General features: G+C 47.5%; 1 pseudogene; it reads right to left on the reverse strand.

Annotated features, from left to right (window-relative positions):
• LOC147110212 (uncharacterized) overlaps positions 1–20,063 on the reverse strand; it is a 151,610-nt pseudogene that overhangs the window by 3,292 nt on the left and 128,255 nt on the right.

Genomic DNA, 20,063 nt, shown 5'->3' on the forward strand with positions numbered 1-20,063 from the left:
TGTGGAACATGGAGTTATGGAATCCATTATTAAGGAAGTGGTACAGGGCAATTAGAAAATCACAATATGATTGGGCAGAGTCAGCATGGTTTTCTGAAAGGGAAATAGTGTTTCACAAATTGATCCGAGTTTGTTGAGGATGTAACTGACAGGGTAGATAAAGGGGAACCAGTGGATGTAGTATATTAGGATTTTCAAAACGCTTTTGATAAGGTACCACATGAAAGGTTGTCCTAGAAGATAAGGGCTCATGGGGTTGGGGGTTAGGGTAAGGTTGGATAGAGGATTGGTTTAAAGGACAGAAAACAGTGAGTAGGAATAAATGGGTCATTTTCAGGGTGGCAGGCTGTTACTAATGGGGTGCCACCAGGATCAGTGCTGGGGCCTCTGCTATTTCCAATCTATATTAATGACTTAGATTAAGGGACCGAGTGTAATGTATCCAGGTTTGCTGATGATACAAAGCTAGGTGAGAAAGTAAGTTGTGAGGATGACATGGCGGCCGGGATATTGCTTACCTCGGTGGGTCCGGGGTGGGTGATGTCAGTGGCTAGCTCCATCCCGCTCTGGAAAATGAATTTGCATTGATGGGGCTTGTTAAGCCCGCCCAGCGTTTTTCCCGGACCAATTAGAGGAAGCGGGTCTAGTGACATCATTCATGAAGTGTCATCAGCCAGTTTCTTTAAAGGGACCATGGCCAACTTTCTTTTGACATTTGTGCTGTCAGTGTTCTACAGCATTGAAGTGCTGCAAACACTGACAATCACTGCACAGAGGGGCAGGGCTGCACCCAGGCTCTCCCATGTCTCCCTCCATATACTTACGGAGTCAGAGCATGCAGGGAGGTCCTCTTCCCTTCGGATGGGCGGAAGACACCTCCCCAGGAGAACAAAACAGCCTGGTTGCACATTGCACAGGAGGGCACAAGCAGGGATGTGGTCAGGAGGACCTGGGTGCTGTGGCGCAAACATTTCAATGATCTCATTAGATCATGAAACGTTAGTACAAAGCCACTCTCAACCTCATCCCGCTGTACCTCTCAACACATCCCCATCACTCTGCCTTCCCTACCCTACTCCTGCACATCCTTACACCAACTTACCTTGCACCTCCACCCATCCCTCTCTATCTACATTATCACATCCCCATCTCACTAGCCACCCCTCACACTCACCCTCATCCTAGTGCAATCATATCAACTAACAACACACAAGGGTAGCCACTTGGGTGTTTTATCCAATGTTCATGTAAAGTTCCTGTTAATGTGCTGTCAAACATTGAAACATTTATTTTCAACACTTTCCGTTCTTGGACAAATTTGTGTGCATCTTTGGAAGTGTCTCAGTGAGTTCCAGTGAATAGTGGGACATAACGGTCACCAAAATGAAGTTGGATCTTTCTGCAGCCCTGCGTCACCGGATATGTTGCCCCTCGAATCTAGTTCCCAACATGAGAAATGCAAATCTTGACTATAACCACTGGAAAATCTAGGAACCTTCAGATGTTAGTATTGCAATTCTTGATTACAACGACAGGAAGAGGAACCTTGAAATGTTAGTACAGCAGCAGTGACCAAGGGGTTTTGTCTTCATGAACCAGCTAGATCCATATTATGGAGCCTCATGAGCAACATATAAAATTTATATCCATGTTTTGATTAATTTGCAGATATTTGAAGCTGCTGATATTCACAGCTTTTGGGATGCTGGTGGAGGATTTATCCACCAACAGCGCTAAAAGGCCTTTCCAAATCTCCTGGCCATGAATTTCAAGGACAAGTAAGCAACCAAGAGAACTGTGCACAGTTTGGGTCTCCTTATCTGAGGAAGGACATTCTTGCCTTAGAGGTGGTGCAACGAAGGTTCACTAGATTGATCCCTGGGATGAGAGGGTTGTCCTGTGAGGAGAGATTGAGGAGATTGGGCCGATACTCCCTGGAGTTTAGAAGAATGAGAGGTGATCTCATTGAAACATATAAGATTCTGAGGGGGATTGACAGGGTAAGTGCTGAGAGACTGTTTCCCCTGGCTGGAGAGTCTAGAACTAGGGGGCATAGTCTCAGGATAAGGGGTCAGCCATTTAAGACTGAGATGAGGAGGAATTTCTTCACTAAGAGGTTTGTGAATCTTTGGAATTCTCTGCCCCAAAGGGCTGTGGATGCTCAGTCGTTGAGTATATTCAAGGCTGAGCTAGATAGACTTTTGGACTCTAGGGGACTCGAGGGATATGGGGCCGGGCGGGAGAGTGGAGATGAGCCAAAGATCAGCCATGATCTTATTGAATGGCGGAGCAGGCTCGAAGGGCCATATGGCCGACTCCTGCTCCTAATTCTTATCTTATGTAAGAAATATAAATACAAATAGAACCAAGTTGCCAGGGACCATGGGACGCAAATTGGGAAGTCATGTAGCAAAATTAAAAAGAAAAATTGTTTTCTAGCAATCTGAGATAAAGACAGAAAATGCTGGAAGTGTGTAGCAGCTCAATTCGTGTCTGAAGGAGAAAGACTGGTTAATGTTTGGGTGGGAACTTGTATCGATATATCCTTCAGATGCTGACAGGCCTGCTGTGAATATCTAGCAGTTTGTTTCCATCTCGATTTATTAGTTTGATATGAATTTCTGTTTACTTTGAATTACCTTTCTGGTATTCTCGTTCTTAGTCTTCTTGGTATCTTCATTCTTAAAGAGAGGCTTAAAGAATCTCACCTCTTGGAGAGAAAGTAAGACATCACTGCTGATTGAGATAATCTCAGATTTCAGTTTATTATGTTAACAACATAACGATTCTAAAAATATCTAGTTTATTTAGGCTCCAAAAAAATCAATACATTATGCAGATAAAATTGGAAAAGAAAACTTACACAAGTAGAAGGGAAAATGTGATCAGACAATTTACTTAAATCTCCAGCTCTCCAAAACTTCAAAGTAACTGCCTCCTGACAAAAATCTGTACTAGCTGCTGGACAAACTGGTTATAATCAGGGTGTTAAAAAAGCACATTTAATACTTTAACAAAGAAAACACATTCAATTTACTTGGTGGGTTTTTCACAAGAAGTTTAGGCGTCCACTCCTCATCCGAGTCACAAGAAACATACACACGGGGTTGGTGCCCACTGCTAGGTCTTGACATGAACGCTGGATTTGGTACATTCAATCCTGTGAAAATTAAAATATTCCACTCATCTACAGTTGATAATTGCCTGTATTTAATTTGACTTAACTTACTAACATAAGGCATCTGTTGAATCGAACCATTTTAGAATAATATCAGGTAAGAGCAGCACAGAGGCTTTCCTTTCATCAATGGCATCTGGATTTAAATCCAGCCCAGACTGATCAGAGGAAAAGGAGCTTTTATGTTATGTTGGGGAGCTGGGAGCACAGCACTCAGGTCCATGCCCTCTAAGAGTCCTGTTCTCCCAGATTTTTATGCCACTGATCCCTATTGGACCCATTGGAGAGTCCAAAGGAAGATTTACATTTGTGACAGCTGACGGTCACTCTCAGTACCGAGGGAAAGGAAGGTCCTTGATGGCATCTGAGATGTAGAGCTTTCCTCCCTTATTCCAATATTTACTGCTTTTATCCTTCATTTAGTTTTAATGACAATCATTTAGTCGTTTTGCACAAAAAGTGGGGGGAAAGCCACACAGGTATAACAGGAGGTGTTCTGATAGTCAGGTGAGATCGGGATCAGCTGCGCTGTCCCCATATCACAAGCCTACATACACTCAGACAGGATTTTTTCAAGGCAAGTAAATTAATATTCAGCGAATCACAGGTTGGGGGTGCTGCATTTCCTGATATGTGTTCCTGATGTGTGCCAGCAGCGGTGAAATGTAAAATCCCAACCAAAATGTCTAACCACATATGAGGAGAACATCCACTTGGGTGTAATATTGGAAGAATTGTATGGCAGTACGAATCAGAGTGTTCAGGAGAGGAAGGGAGAAATGTTGAAAGCAAGAAAATAATTGATTTTGTACAAACCTACTGCAAGCATGGTTTCATAGTTCTGCTGCACTTTCTTATAACGGATGTCGACCCATTCACTTAGCTCTGTCCAATCGTCTTTGGAAAGATAAACGGCAATGTCTTTCAGCTTCTCCAGAATCTGGAGACATAAAATGAATGTAATTTCTGATACATCTGGGCATTTTATCTGTAATCTTCACAAACTACAATTGTAAGATTAGCTACCCTGTCAGATCTGCCAATATTTAAAAGAATATCCTCCACACCACTTGAATGGGTCGGCACAGCCAGCCTTTATTGGGAGCCATCAATATCGTGGCAGCATGATGTTGGAATGTCTTGAAGGAAAGTTGTCTCAAGACCTTCTACAATCAGTGTTGGTGCTACCATGCTCCAGAGGATGTCTGGGAAGGCAAAACAAAATGGCTAAAAATGCTCCCACACACCATCCCATTTCTAAATTATTCTTCCTCACCTTCTTTATGCTCACATGCAACATTCCAGAGCCAATTGTACACAAAAACCTTACAGCAGGTTTTTCGGTACTGCTGTTTTTGAGCCAGTTGTTCAAAGACACCCAAAGTGAATGCCTCCGATTCCTCCCCCTCAGTGTGACTTTATCCACAGTCACCCGAACGTCATAGTCGAGATCAGTCTGGTAACTTCAAGGTACACAGCAAAAGACCTTTCAGCAAGCTTCACCATGTTGTTAACTATGGTAGATCTACTCTTTTAACCTCATTTTCCCCACTTTCTCCATTCAATTAATATCGATACAACCTAAGAATCTATCCACTTTTAAATACCTGAATTAAATCTGCATCAATGGCCTCCTGTGGTAGTGCATTTCACATTCACACAATATTTTGCTTTAAGATTATTTTCCTGGATTGAATTTTCAACAGCTTAGTTCTAATTTTAATTTGATGTCGCTTGATTACAGAATTCACTATTAGAAAAATCACTCTTGGAAATCAGCTACCTTGTCAATTCCCTTTTTAAGTTTTACTCAGGATGTGGTCAATGCTAACAAGACCATCTTTAATGCCCATCCCTAGTTGCCTTGAGAAGATGGTGCTGGATTTTCTTTTTAAACAGCTCGATCAGATCACTCCTCATGTTTTGGGAGGTTTGCTCAGTCTCTGATCAGACCTAAGGTGCTAACTGGAATAGGAAAGGCAAATCCACAGCAGTACTTTCAGTTAAATTGTAACTACAAGACTCGGATAAACCTGGTAAAAGAGAAGTTCAAATCTAAAGACACAGAAAGAATTAACAGTGTCAATGAGGTGAGACGGGAGGAGGCTCGAGCGGAGCATAAACACCGGCATGGGCTGGCTGGGCCGAATGGCCTGGTTCTGTGCTGTATATCCCATGTAATCCTCTGTTACAGAGTAAAGCTCTCATCAAATACCTCCAGGGCAGGTACAGTGGGTTAGAAACAAAGTAAAGCTCTCTCTACACTGTCCACCAAACAGTCCCAGGGCAGGTACAGAACAGGTTAGATACAGAGTAAAGCTCCCTCTACACTGTCCCATCAAACAGTCCCAGGGCAGGTTCAGCACGGGTTAGATACAGAGTAAAGCTCCCGCTACACTGCCCCATCAAACACTCCCAGGGCAGGTACAGCACGGGTTAGGTACAGAGTAAAGCTCCCTCGACACTGTCCCATCAAACACTCCCAGGGCAGGTACAGCACGGGTTAGATACAGAGTAAAGCTCCCTCTACACTGTCCCATCAAACACTCCCAGGGCAGGTACAGCACGGGTTAGGTACAGAGTAAAGCTCCCTCTACACTGTCCCACCAAACACTCCCAGGGCAGGTACAGCACGGGTTAGGTACAGAGTAAAGCTCCCTCTACACTGTCGCATCAAACACTCCCAGGGCAGGTACAGCACAGGTTAGATACAGAGTAAAGCTCCCTCTACACTGTCCCATCAAACACTCCCAGGGCAGGTACAGCACAGGTTAGATGCAGATTAAAGCTCCCTCTACACTGTCCCACCAAACACTCCCAGGGCAGGTACAGCACGGGTTAGGTACAGAGTAAAGCTCCCTCTACACTGTCCTACCAAACACTCCCAGGGCAGGTACAGCACGGGTTAGGTACAGAGTAAAGTTCCCTCTACACTGTCCCTTCAAACACTCCCAGGGCAACTACAGCACGGGTTACATACAGAGTAAAGTTCCCTCTACACTGTCCCATCAAACACTCCCAGGGCAGGTACAGCACGGGTTAGATACAGAGGAAAGCTCCCTCTACACTGTCCCATCAAACACTCCCAGGGCAGGTACAGCACAGGGTTAGATACAGAGTAAAGCTCCCTCTACACTGTCCCTTCAAACTGTCCCAGGGCAGGTACAGCACGGTTAGATACAGAGTAAAGCTCCCTCTACACTGTCCCATCAAATACTCCCAGGGCAGGTACAGCACGGGTTAGATATAGAGTAAAGCTCCCTCTACACTGTCCCATCAAATACTCCCAGGGCAGGTTCAGCACGGGTTAGATACAAAGTAAAACTCCCTCTACACTATCCCATCAAATACTCCCAGGGCAGGTACAGCACGGGTTAGATACAGAGTAAAACTCCCTCAACACTGTCACTTCAAACAATCCCAGGGCAGGTACAGCACGGGTTAGATACAGAGTAAAGCTCCCTCTACCCCATTAAACACTCCCAGGGCAGGTACAGCATGGGTTAGATACAGAGTAAAGCTTCCTCTACACTGTCCCATCAAACACTCCCAGGGCAGGTACAGCACGGGTTAGATACAGAGTAAAGCTCCCTCTACACTGTCCCATCAAACACTCCCAGGGCAGGTACAGCACGGGTTAGATACAGAGTAAAGCTCCCTCTACACTGTCCCATCAAACACTCCCAGGGCAGGTACAGCACAGGTTAGATACAGAGTAAAGCTCCCTCTACACTGTCCCATCAAACACTCCCAGGGCAGGTACAGCACGGGTTAGATACAGAGTAAAGCTCCCTCTACACTGTCCCAGCAAACAGTCCCAGGGCAGGTACAGCACGGGGTAGATACAGACACTGACATCCCACTGATGGGCCGTAACCAGGGGCGGGGCCCTGTCTCCAGGTGACATCACACGGGAGCCAGGGGCCAATCACACAGCAGCAAGGAGCGATGTCACAAAGTGGCCGGAGCCCCTCCCACTCGAGGTGTCACAGGGTCACATTGATCAGGCTCTGCTCCTGGTGTGCAGTATCACTGGGCATGAACACAGGGTATACAATCAGTCCCGTCTCCAGGAATGAACCGGGGTCCTGCCCTACATCTCTCCCGAGTTTTATTTCCATTGGTGCAAAATGAGTGGCTGATTCACAATCTCCTGGTTTGTACCATAGCACCTACAATAAGTCAAATTCTACCCCAGTGTTTCTTTTCCTCTCTACGTATCTGCTCCCTCACAGTCTCTGCCTCGCTCTCTCTCCGCAGTGAGGGATATGTCTGGGGCTGGGATCATACTGTGCGGAAATGATCAGAATATCAGTTAGCCTCTCTTCCCGCTCCCACATCGTTACCTCTGGTGTCCCCCAAGGATCTATCCTTGGCCCCCTCCTATTTCTCATCTACATGTTGCCCCTTGGCTGTTACGTCCGTGAATAATTGAGACACGGACAGCAGGAGTGAACAAACTAAGCCTTTACTGGTGGAAGTCAATAGTGAAACTAAAAACACAGAGGCTCACTAGCGCCTTTGATACAGGGGTGGTCACTGCCGGTACTGCAGTCCGAGACCAGTTATTCTCTTAAAAGGTACGTACGCAACAATTCCTCCCCTTTTAGATAAACAGTACATAACATTCATTTAACAACTAAATGATAACTAATTACAATCACAATTACTGTTGCTAGATACATTGGTTAAGTTTAAGCAATTATAAGTTCAGTCTTTGAGGAGGCTTCCTGATTCTGTCTGGATAACGCCTCTTTGGGGTATCAGGTTCTTCTGGCAATGTTGAGTCGGGATCAATGTCGTTGTTTGGTTCATCTGCTTCCAATATTACCGGTTCTGCGGTAGCTGCAATTGGAACGTCGATTTCATTACCAGGTGTATCAGATCGTGGTGTGGAGTTGACGTTTTCCAGTGACTCTAGAATCTGGTCAGCATGGCGTCTTACAATGCTCTCCCCAACGTCCACGGTATACATGAGAGGTCCTTGTCGTGTACAAATCGTTCCTGGCTGCCATTTCTCAGTGCGGTAGTCCCGGGCCAAAACTGGTTGACCTATCTTAAAACTCCTGGTCGGCCTTTCATTCATATTCTGAAACTGCCTGTTCTCCACATCTCTTCGGACGTTTGGCTTAACCAAATCCAAGCGGCATCGTAGTCTTCGATTGAAGAACATCATGGCTGGAGTTTGGTTGGTAACCGCATGTGTCGCATTCCGGTAGGCAAACAAGAAGTTGTCCACCTTGTGTTGTAGGGGTATATCTTCATTACACATTGCCTTGATAGCCTTCTTGAATGTTTGGACAAACCTCTCGGCCAATCCATTAGTGGCTGGATGATATGGGGCAGATGTGTAATGCTTAACACCATTGTTCTTTAAGAACCTCCGGAACTCTTCAGACACAAACTGTGGTCCATTGTCAGAGCAAATCTGTTCAGGCAGCCCATTCCTGGCGAAAAAGGTTCGTAAAACTGTGATAGTTTTTTCCGTGGTGGTTGAGGACATTTTTATTACCTCTGGCCACTTTGAATGTGCATCCACCGCAATTAAAAACATTGAGTCCATGAAGGGACCAGCAAAATCAATGTGCACCCTTTGCCATGGAGATGAGGGCCACTCCCATGGATGCCGAGGAGCTTGTGGTGGGGCATTTTGGACCTTCTGGCATCCTGCACAGCCCTTGGTCATCTCTTCGATTTCTCTATCGATTCCCGGCCACCACACAAACGCTCTGGCTAAGTTCTTCATTTTTACCCCACCCAGATGACCCTCATGAAGCTCATTGAGCACTCTATCCGTCAACTTAGGTGGAATTACTACTCTGGATCCACACATAAAGGTTCCTCTGCACACTGACAGCTGTTCTCTTCTCGGAGAGAATGCTGGCAGCAGTGGTTCGCCATGTGCTGGCCATCCCTTCACCATTAAATCATAGACCCGTGATAGTGTCGGGTCATTCCGTGTTTCCTTTTCTATGTTTGCATTCGTCACAGGGAGACATTCGACTATGGTCGAGTGGAATAACTCCATTGGATCCACTGCAAGGTCTTCTTCTTCCACCGTCGACAACGGTAGACGTGACAATCCATCAGCATTTCCATGCTGTTTAGTTCCTTTGTACTCGATGTCATATTGGTGTGCCCCTAGGAAAAGGGACCATCTCTGCAGCAGTTGTGCTGTCATTATCGGTACGCCCTTCTGAGGGTTGAAAATGGAGACAAGAGGTTGATGATCGGTTAGTAGAGTAAATTTTTGACCGTGCAGGTAGTGATTGAACTTCTTCACCCCCCACACTAGGCTGAAGGCCTCACTGTCAATCTGGGCGTAGTTACGCTCGGCAGAAGTTAACGAGCGTGACGCAAAAGCTATCGGCCTCTCTAAACCATCAAGGAATTTATGTGACAGTACCGCCCCAATGCCGTAGGGAGACGCATCACACGCCAGCCTGATTGGGAGTGCTGGGTTGTAGTGAGCCAATACTTCCCTTGAAGTGATTAAGTCCTTACTCTTCTGAAAAGCACGCTTACAATCATCGCTCCATTTCCATGCTACCCCCATTCGTAGCAGGGCGTTCAGTGGGTGCAGAATTGTCGACAAATTCGGCAAAAACTTATGATAGTAATTCACCAATCCGAGGAATGACCTCAGTTGTGACACATTTTCAGGCGCTGGGGCCTTAACAACCGCTTCAATTTTGTCAGGGGACTTATGTAACCCCTCTTCATCAATCACATGGCCACAATACGATATCTGTTTCTTAAAAAATTCGCACTTGGGGCGGTTGGCTCGCAGCCCATGTTCCCGTAGTCTAGTGAGCACCTGTTCTAGGTTGTTAAGGTGTTCACTGTCATCTTCACCTGTTACAAGGATGTTGTCCAAGTAACACTGAGTCCCCGGAATCCCTTGCAGGACTTGTTCCATCGCTCTTTGCCATATCGCCGGAGCCGATGCTACTCCGAATAGCAATCGATGATACTGGTAAAGACCTTTGTGAGTGTTTATCGTGAGATACTTCCTAGAGGACTCTTCAACCTCCATCTGCAAATATGCTTGTGCTAAGTCAATTTTTGTAAAACACTTCCCTCCGGACAGTGAGGCGAAGATGTCTTCTATCCTTGGAAGAGGATATTGTACTGTGTGAAGGACTGGATTCACCGTCACCTTGAAATCCCCACAGATGCGAATCTTCCTTGGCTCCCCGGACTTATTGCTTAACGTTTTCTTCATGACAGGAACGATGGGTGTCGCCCACTCGCTCCAGTCGACCTTAGACAACACGCCCGCCTTCTCCAGATTCTCCAGCTCTGCCTCGACGGCTGGGCGAATTGCATATGGTACCGGTCTTGCTTTGAAAAACTTGGGAACTGCATTCTCTTCTATTTTTATCGAGGTGGTTACGCCTTTAAGCGTGCCCAGTTCTTGTTGAAATACCTCTTTGGCGTTAGCTAAGATTGTTGACAACCGTCCAGGAGTGACGTCTTCATCTTTTTTACCGTCCACCGTCATTGCATGAATGGAGTGCCAATCTAAGTTTATCTTCCTGATCCATTCCCGTCCCAATAACGGTAGTCCACCATTTGGCAGTATGTAGAGATACAATTTCCATATTTTCTTGCCGTTGTATTCGACAGGCACCCTCATTTTTCCTCTGGGGTATACTTTTTGCCCCGTATACATCGTCAAGACGATGGATGTCTCTCTCAAGGGTATGTGTGAAAATAGCCGCTCGTAGTCTCGTCGATTCATGACGGTTAGCGCTGATCCTGTATCCAATTCCATTTTAACTTGGGACCCTGCTATCGTGAGGGTGACCCAAATGGTTCAGTGATCCTCTTTTGCGATTACATTGTGAAGTTTGAGACAGCTTAGTCTCCTGTTCCCGGATTCACTATCGCTCATCTGGTCTTCGGAACTACTGTCCGTCATCTTTTGTACTTTCTTGTACGGTTCCTTAGTAGCCTTTTTGTTGTCGCTGGTCTTCTTCCCAGACCTGCAAACTCGTGCAATGTGTCCCATCTTCCCGCATTGCCTGCATATTTTGTCTTTGGACCAGCAGTCCTTCTGGTCATGGTTAGTTCTGCCGCAGCGATAACATTTTGCAAATCCCCGTGTCATTTCGTGGGTGCCGTATTCCTGTGGTTTTTGTTGAATTTCTGCAGCTCCCCTGGCTGCTGCTTCATACGATACTGCCACGCTGAAAGCCTTATCTAGCGTCAGCTCTTTCTCTGAGAGTAACTTCTTCTGTGTTCCTTCACTCAGGAGTCCACAGACAAATTGTCCCGTAGGGTATCTGCCAGTCCTGCTCCGAACTGGCAGTGCTTTGATAGCTTGCGTAGTTCCGTAAGATACTCAGCATTGCTCTCATCTTTGTGCTGAGTTCTCCTGTGGAATTTAAATCTTTCTGCTATCAACAGCGGTGCAGGGTTTAAGTGTTCCTGTAGGACAGCAACAATTTCGTTAAAACTCTTTGCCTTCGGTTTGGCTGGAGTAATCAGGTCCCGCAATAGGCCGTACGTTCTAGCGCCCATTAAGTTTAGCAATATCGATGCCTTTTTCCCCTCCGCTATTTCGTTTGCCTCGAAATATACCTCGACTCTTTCCACATACGTGGTCCAGTCCTCTATTGTATTATCAAAAGGAGTGATACAGCCAGTCTTCGGCATCTTGCAAATCTAAAATGGCGCCTCCCGCGCTTTGCCTTCTTCCCCGATTTAACAAAATGGCACCTCCTGTGCTTTGCCTTCTTCCCCGCTGTTGTTAGCGCTGCTTTCCACGGTTTCTTGCGCGTTTAATATTGATTTTTTTTCTTTTATTATTTTCCCGTCGTGGAGCGGACCCTCTGGGACACTTCCCTCCCTCTTCTTAGGTCCGAACGCTGCCCGGCTTCGAAGCACCGGCCGCGCCCTGTGTGCTCCACCCTCTCTCTCTCTCTTTGCTTCCCGACTCGCTGCCCGGCCCCGTTGAAAAGCCACCCGATCGAGCTCTAGCCCGCCGCAGCCCAGGAAGGATCAGTGCACTACCTGCCACCAGCCCAATTAGCTGGGAAACCACAGACCGAGGAACCAAGCCTGGCTCTGGACAGTCTCGCCTGCAAGTTTTCAATCCGACGATTTGGAGGGCGGTTGCCCACGGTCGACGCCCGTTTCTCGAGTTTCTTTGGATTTTATTTATTTATTTTTTTTCTTTCTTCTGGCTTCGACCTTCAATAACGTCATCTGAGGTGCTGCCAAGTTGCAGGTAAGTTCGTTTCTTACTCGTCGCCAGTGTTACGTCCGTGAATAATTGAGACACGGACAGCAGGAGTGAACAAACTAAGTCTTTACTGGTGGAAGTCAATAGTGAAACTAAAAACACAGAGGCTCACTAGCGCCTTTTATACAGAGGTGGTCACTGCCGGTACTGCAGTCCGAGACCAGTTATTCTCTTAAAGGTACATACACAACATTGGCGACATCTTCCAAAAACACAGCGTCAGTTTCCACATGTACGCTGACGACACCCAGCTCCAGCTCACTACCTCTTCCCTCGACCCCTCCACGGCGTCTAAACTGTCAGACTGCTTGACCAACATGAGCAAAAGTTTCTCCAATTAAATATTGGGAAGGCCGAAGCCATTGCTTTTGGTCCCCGCCACCAACTCTGTTCCCTCGTCACTGACTCCATCCCTCTCCCTAACATCTGTCTGAGGCTGAACCACACTGTTCACAACATTGGTGTCATATTTCACCCTGAAATGAGCTTCCGACCACATATCCGCAGCGTAACAAAGACCACCTACTTCCACCTCCGTAACATCGCCCGTCTCCGCCCTTGCCTCATCTCATCCGCTGCTGAAACCCTGACCCATGCCTTTGTTACTTCTAGACTTGACTATTCCTGGCTGGCCTCCCACATTCCACCCTATGTAAACTGGAGGTCATCCAAAACTCGGCTGCCCGTGTCCTAACTCGTACCAAGTCCCGTTCGCCCATCTCCCCTGTGCTCACTGACCTACACTGGCTCCCGGTTAAGCAGCACCTCGATTTCAAAATTCTCATCCTTGTTTTCAAACCCCTCATGGACTTGCCCCTTCCTATCTCTAATCTCCTTCAGCCCACAACTCCGCCCCCCCCACCCCCCCGAGATATCTGCGCTCCTCTAATTCTGCCCTCTTGTGCATCCCTGATTATAATCGCTCAGCCATTGGTGGCCGTGCCTTCTGTTACCCAGGCCCTCAGCTCTGGAATTCCCTGCCGAAACCTCTCTGCCTCGCTACCTCTCTTTCCTCCTTGAAGACGCTCATTAAAACCTCCCACGTTGACCAAGCTTTTAGTGGCCTGTCCAAATTTATCCCTATGTGGCTCGGTGTCAAAATTGTTTGTCTTAAAATACTCCTGTGAACCGCCTTGGGACATTTTACGACGTTAAAGGTGCTATTTAAATACAAGTTATTGTTGTTGTACATCTCTGGCTCTATAGAATCATAGACTGGTTACAGCACAGAAGGAGGCCTTACGGTCCGTCGAGCCCGTGCCAGCTCTCTGCAAGAGCGCTTCAGCAAGTCCCACTCCCCCACCCTTTCCCCAGAGCCCCGCAATTCTTTTTCCTTCAGGCACTTATCCAATTCCCTTCTGATATACCCCCACACCCCTCACTGTAACACTGATATACCCCACACCCCTCACTGTAACACTGATATACCCCACACCACTCACTGTAACACTGATATACCCCACACCCCTCACTGTAACACTGATATACCTCACACCCCTCACTGTAACACTGATATACCCCACACCCCTCACTGTAACACTGATATACCCCACACCCCTCACTGTAACACTGATATAACCCACACCCCTCACTGTAACACTGATATACCCCACACCCCTCACTGTAACACTGATATAACCCACACCCGTCACTGTAACACTGATATACCCCACACCCCTCACTGTAACACTGATATACCCCACACCCCTCACTGTAACACTGATATACCCCACACCCCTCACTGTAACACTGATATACCCCACACCCCTCACTGTAACACTGATATACCCCACACCCCTCACTGTAACACTGATATAACCCACACCCCTCACTGTAACACTGATATACCCCACACCCCTCACTGTAACACTGATATACCCCACACCCCTCACTGTAACACTGATATACCCCACACCCCTCACTGCAACACTGATATACCCCACACCCCTCACTGTAACATTGATATACCCCACACCCCTCACTGTAACACTGATATATCCCACACCCCTCACTGTAACACTGATATACCCCACACACCTCACTGTAACACTGATATACCCCACACCCCTCACTGTAACACTCTGATATACCCCACACCCCTCACTGTAACACTGATATACCCCACACCCCTCACTGTAACACTGATATACCCCACACCCCTCACTGTAACACTGATATACCCCACACCCCTCACTGTAACACTGATATACCCCGCACCCCTCACTGTAACACTGATATACCCCACACCGCTCACTGTAACACTGATATACCCCACACCCTTCACTGTAACACTGATCTACCCCACACCCCTCACTGTAACACTGATATACCCCACACCCCTCACTGTAACACTGATATACACCACACCCCTCACTGTAACACTGATATAACCCACACCCCTCACTGTAACACTGATATACCCCACACCCCTCACTGTAACACTGATATACCCCACACCCCTCACTGTAACACTGATATACCCCACACCCCTCACTGTAGCACTGATATACCCCACACCCCTCACTGTAACACTGATATACCCCACACCCCTCACTGTAACACTGATATACCCCACACCCCTCACTGTAACACTCCGATATACCCCACACCCCTCACTGTAACACTGATATACCCCACACCCTCACTGTAACACTGATATACCCCACACCTCTCACTGTAACACTGATATACCCCACACCCCTCACTGTAACACTGATATACCCCACACCCCTCACTGTAACACTGATATACCCCACACCCCTCACTGTAACACTGATATACCCCACGCCTCACTGTAACACTCCGATATACCCCACACCCCTCCCTGTAACACTCCGATATACCCCACACCCATCACTGTAACACTGATATAACCCACACCCCTCACTGTAACACTCCGATATACCCCACACCCCTCACTGTAACACTGATATACCCCGCACCCCTCACTGTAACACTGATATACCCCACACCCCTCACTATAACACTGATATACCCCACACCCCTCACTGTTACACTGATATACCCCACCCCTCACTGTAACACTCCGATATACCCCACACCCCTCACTGTAACACTGATATACCCCACACCCCTCACTGTAACACTGATATACCCCACACCCCTCACTGTAACACTGATATACCCCATACCCCTCACTGTAACACTGATATACCCCACACCCCTCACTGTAACACTGATATACCCCACACCCCTCACTGTAACACTGATATACCCCACACCCCTCACTGTAACACTGATATACCCCACACCCCTCACTGTAACACTGATATACCCCACACCCCTCACTGTAACACTGATATACCCCACACCCCTCACTGTAACACTGATATACCCCACACCCTCACTGTAACACTGATATACCCGACACCCCTCACTGTAACACTGATATACCCCACACCCCTCACTGTTACACTGATATACCCCACACCCCTCACTGTAACACTGATATACCCCACACCCCTCACTGTAACACTGATATACTCCACACCCCTCACTGTAACACCGATATACCCCACACCCCTCACTGTAACACTGATATACCCCACCCCTCACTGTAACACTCCGATATACCCCACACCCCTCACTGTAACACTGATATACCCCACACCCCTCACTGTAACACTGATACACCCCACACCCCTCACTGTAACACTGATATACCCCACACGCCTCACTGTAACACTCCGATATACCCCACACCCCTCCCTGTAACACTCCGATATACCCCACACCCATCACTGTAACACTGATATAACCCACACCCCTCAATGTAACACTCCGATATACCCCACACCACTCACTGTAACACTGATATACCCCGCACCCCTCACTGTAACACTGATATACCCCACACCCCTCACTATAACACTGATATACCCCACACCCCTCACTGTTACACTGATATACCCCACACCCCTCACTGCAACACTCCGATATACCCCACACCCCTCACTGTAACACTGATATACCCCACACCCCTCACTGTAACACTGATATACCCCACACCCCTCACTGTAACACTGATATACCCCACACCCCTCACTGTAACACTGATATACCCCACACCCCTCACTGTAACACTGATATACCCCACACCCCTCACTGTAACACTGATATACCCCACACCCCTCACTGTAACACTGATATACCCCACACCCCTCACTGTAACACTGATATACCCCACACCCCTCACTGTAACACTGATATACCCCACACCCCTCACTGTAACACTGATATACCCGACACCCCTCACTGTAACACTGATATACCCCACACCCCTCACTGTAACACTGATATACCCCACACCCCTCACTGTAACACTGATATACCCCACACCCCTCACTGTAACACAGATATACTCCACACCCCTCACTGTAACACCGATATACCCCACACCCCTCACTGTAACACTGATATACCCCACACCCCTCACTGTAACACTCCGATATACCCCACACCCCTCACTGTAACACTGATATACCCCACACACCTCACTGTAAAACTGATATACCCCACACACCTCACTGTAACACTCCGATATACCCCACACCCCTCACTGTAACACTCCGATATACCCCACACCCCTCACTGTAACACTGATATACCCCACACACCTCACTGTAACACTGATATACCCCACACCCCTCACTGTAACACTGATATACCCCACACCCCTCACTGTAACACTGATATACCCCACACCCCTCACTGTAACACTGATATACCCCACACCCCTCACTGTAACACTGATATACCCCACACCCCTCACTGTTACACTGATATACCCCGCACCCCTCACTGTAACACTGATATACCCCGCACCCCTCACTGTAACACTGATATACCTCACACCCCTCACTGTAACACTGATATACCCCACACCCCTCACTGTAACACTGATATACCCCACACCCCTCACTGTAACACTGATATACCCCACACCCCTCACTGTAACACTGATATACCCCACACCCCTCACTGTAACACTGATATACCCCACACCCCTCACTGTAACACTGATATACCCCACACCCCCCACTTTAACACTGATATACCCCATACCCCTCACTGTAACACTGATATACCCCACACCCCTCACTGTAACACTGATATACCCCACACCCCTCACTGTAACACTGATATACCCCACACCCCTCACTGTAACACTGATATACCCCACACCCCTCACTGTAACACTGATATACCCCACACCCCTCACTGTAACACTGATATACCCCACACCCCTCACTGTAACACTGATATACCCCACACCCCTCACTGTAACACTGATATACCCCACACCCCTCACTGTAACACTGATATACCCCACACCCCTCACTGTAACACTGATATACCCCACCCCCCCCACTTTAACACTGATATACCCCACACCCCTCACTGTAACACTGATATACCCCACACCCCTCACTGTAACACTGATATACCCCACACCCCTCACTGTAACACTGATATACCCCACACCCCTCACTGTAACACTGATATACCCCACACCCCTCACTGTAACACTGATATACCCCACACCCCTCACTGTAACACTGATATACCCCACACCCCTCACTGTAACACTGATATACCCCAGACCCCTCACTGTAACACTGATATACCCCACACCCCTCACTGTAACACTGATATACCCCACACCCCTCACTGTAACACTGATATACCCCACACCCCTCACTGTAACACTGATATACCCCACACCCCTCACTGTAACACTGATATGCCCCACACCCCTCACTGTAACACTGATATACCCCACACCCCTCGCTGTAACACTGATATACCCCACACCCCTCACTGTAACACTGATATACCCCACACCCCTCACTGTAACACTGATATACCCCACACCCCACTGTAACACTGATATACCCCACACCCCTCACTGTAACACTGATATACCCCACACCCCTCACTGTAACACTGATATACCCCACACCCCTCACTGTAACACTGATATACCCCACACCCCTCACTGTAACACTCCGATGTACCCCACACCCCTCACTGTAACACTGATATACCCCACACCCCTCACTGTAACACTGATATACCCCACACCCCTCACTGTAACACTCCGATATACCCCACACCCCTCACTGTAAGACTGATATACCCCACACCCCTCACTGTAACACTCCGATATACCCCACACCCCTCGCTGTAACACTGATATACCCCACACCCCTCACTGTAACACACCGATATACCCCACACCCCTCACTGTAACACTGATATACCCCACACCCCTCACTGTAACACTGATATACCCCACACCCCTCACTGGAACCCTCCGATATACCCCACACCCCTCACTGTAACACTCCGATATACCCCACACCCCTCACTGTAACACTGATGTACCCCTCACTGTAACACTGACATACCCCTCACCCCTCACTGTGACACTGAAAATCCCCACACCCCTCACAGTAACACTCCGATATACCCCACACCCCTCACTGGAACACTGATATATTTCATACCGCTCACTGTAACACTGATATACCCCACACCCCTCACTGTAACACTGATATATTTCACATCCTTCACTGTAACACTCTGATATACCCCACACCCCTCACTGTAACACTGATATACCCCACACCCCTCACTGTAACACTCCGATATACCCCACACCCCTCACAGTAACACTGGCATACCCCACACCCCTCACTGTAACACTCTGATATACCCCACACCCCTCACTGTAACACTGATATACCCCACAACCCTCACTATTACACTGATATACCCCACACCACTCACGGTAACACACTCATATACCCCACACCCCTCACCATAACACTGATATACCCGACACCTGTCACTGTAACACACGGAAATACCTCACAGCCCTCACTGTAACACACTGATATACCCCACAGCCCTCACAGTAACACTATGATCCAGTGGGCAAGTGAGCTGCTGGTTTAGTGGGCCAGTGAGCTGCTGGTTTAGTGGGCCAGTGAGCTGCTGGTTTAATGGGGCGGTGAGCTGTTATCATTCGTTGTGCTTGCCCATTAATCTCTTTTAGTTTGTTCTTTACACTCCCACACAGGAGTGTTAATTACCTGCTTGTGTAACCTTCAAACCCTCACAGCTTCCAATGTCCTTTACAAAAGGGACTGATTCTCTGGCCACTCTCCCCAGCAGTCCTCCAGACACCCTGCTGCCATTAAATTCAATCTTCACACTCACCCATGCTCGGCAGCAGATATGTGTCTATCTGGTGTGTGTTTTAACCTAACAATCCCTAGTTATTCTATCTTAATATTGAAATAATTCTATATGTCAACCAGTGTATTCTATTTCATAATCTATACACACCAATACTTACAAGAACTTTTGTAAGGTTTGCTTTCAGAGTGAATTCCCTGGTATTTCAACAGACTGAATGACCTTGTGAATCCCTTCGCACGCAGAGCAGGTGAACGGATTCGCTCCAGTGTGAACATGCTGGTGTTCAATGAGGTGGGATGACTGAATCTCTTCCCACAGTGAAAGCAACTGAATGGTCTCTCGTCAGTGTGAACTCACTGGTGTTTCAGCAGGATGGATGACCGACTGAATCCCATCCCACATACGGAG

The sequence above is a fragment of the Somniosus microcephalus genome, chromosome 12 (assembly GCF_052327205.1).
Source record: "Somniosus microcephalus isolate GS21.2 chromosome 12, FLI_Smic_1.0, whole genome shotgun sequence".
Classification (NCBI taxonomy): domain Eukaryota; kingdom Metazoa; phylum Chordata; class Chondrichthyes; order Squaliformes; family Somniosidae; genus Somniosus; species Somniosus microcephalus.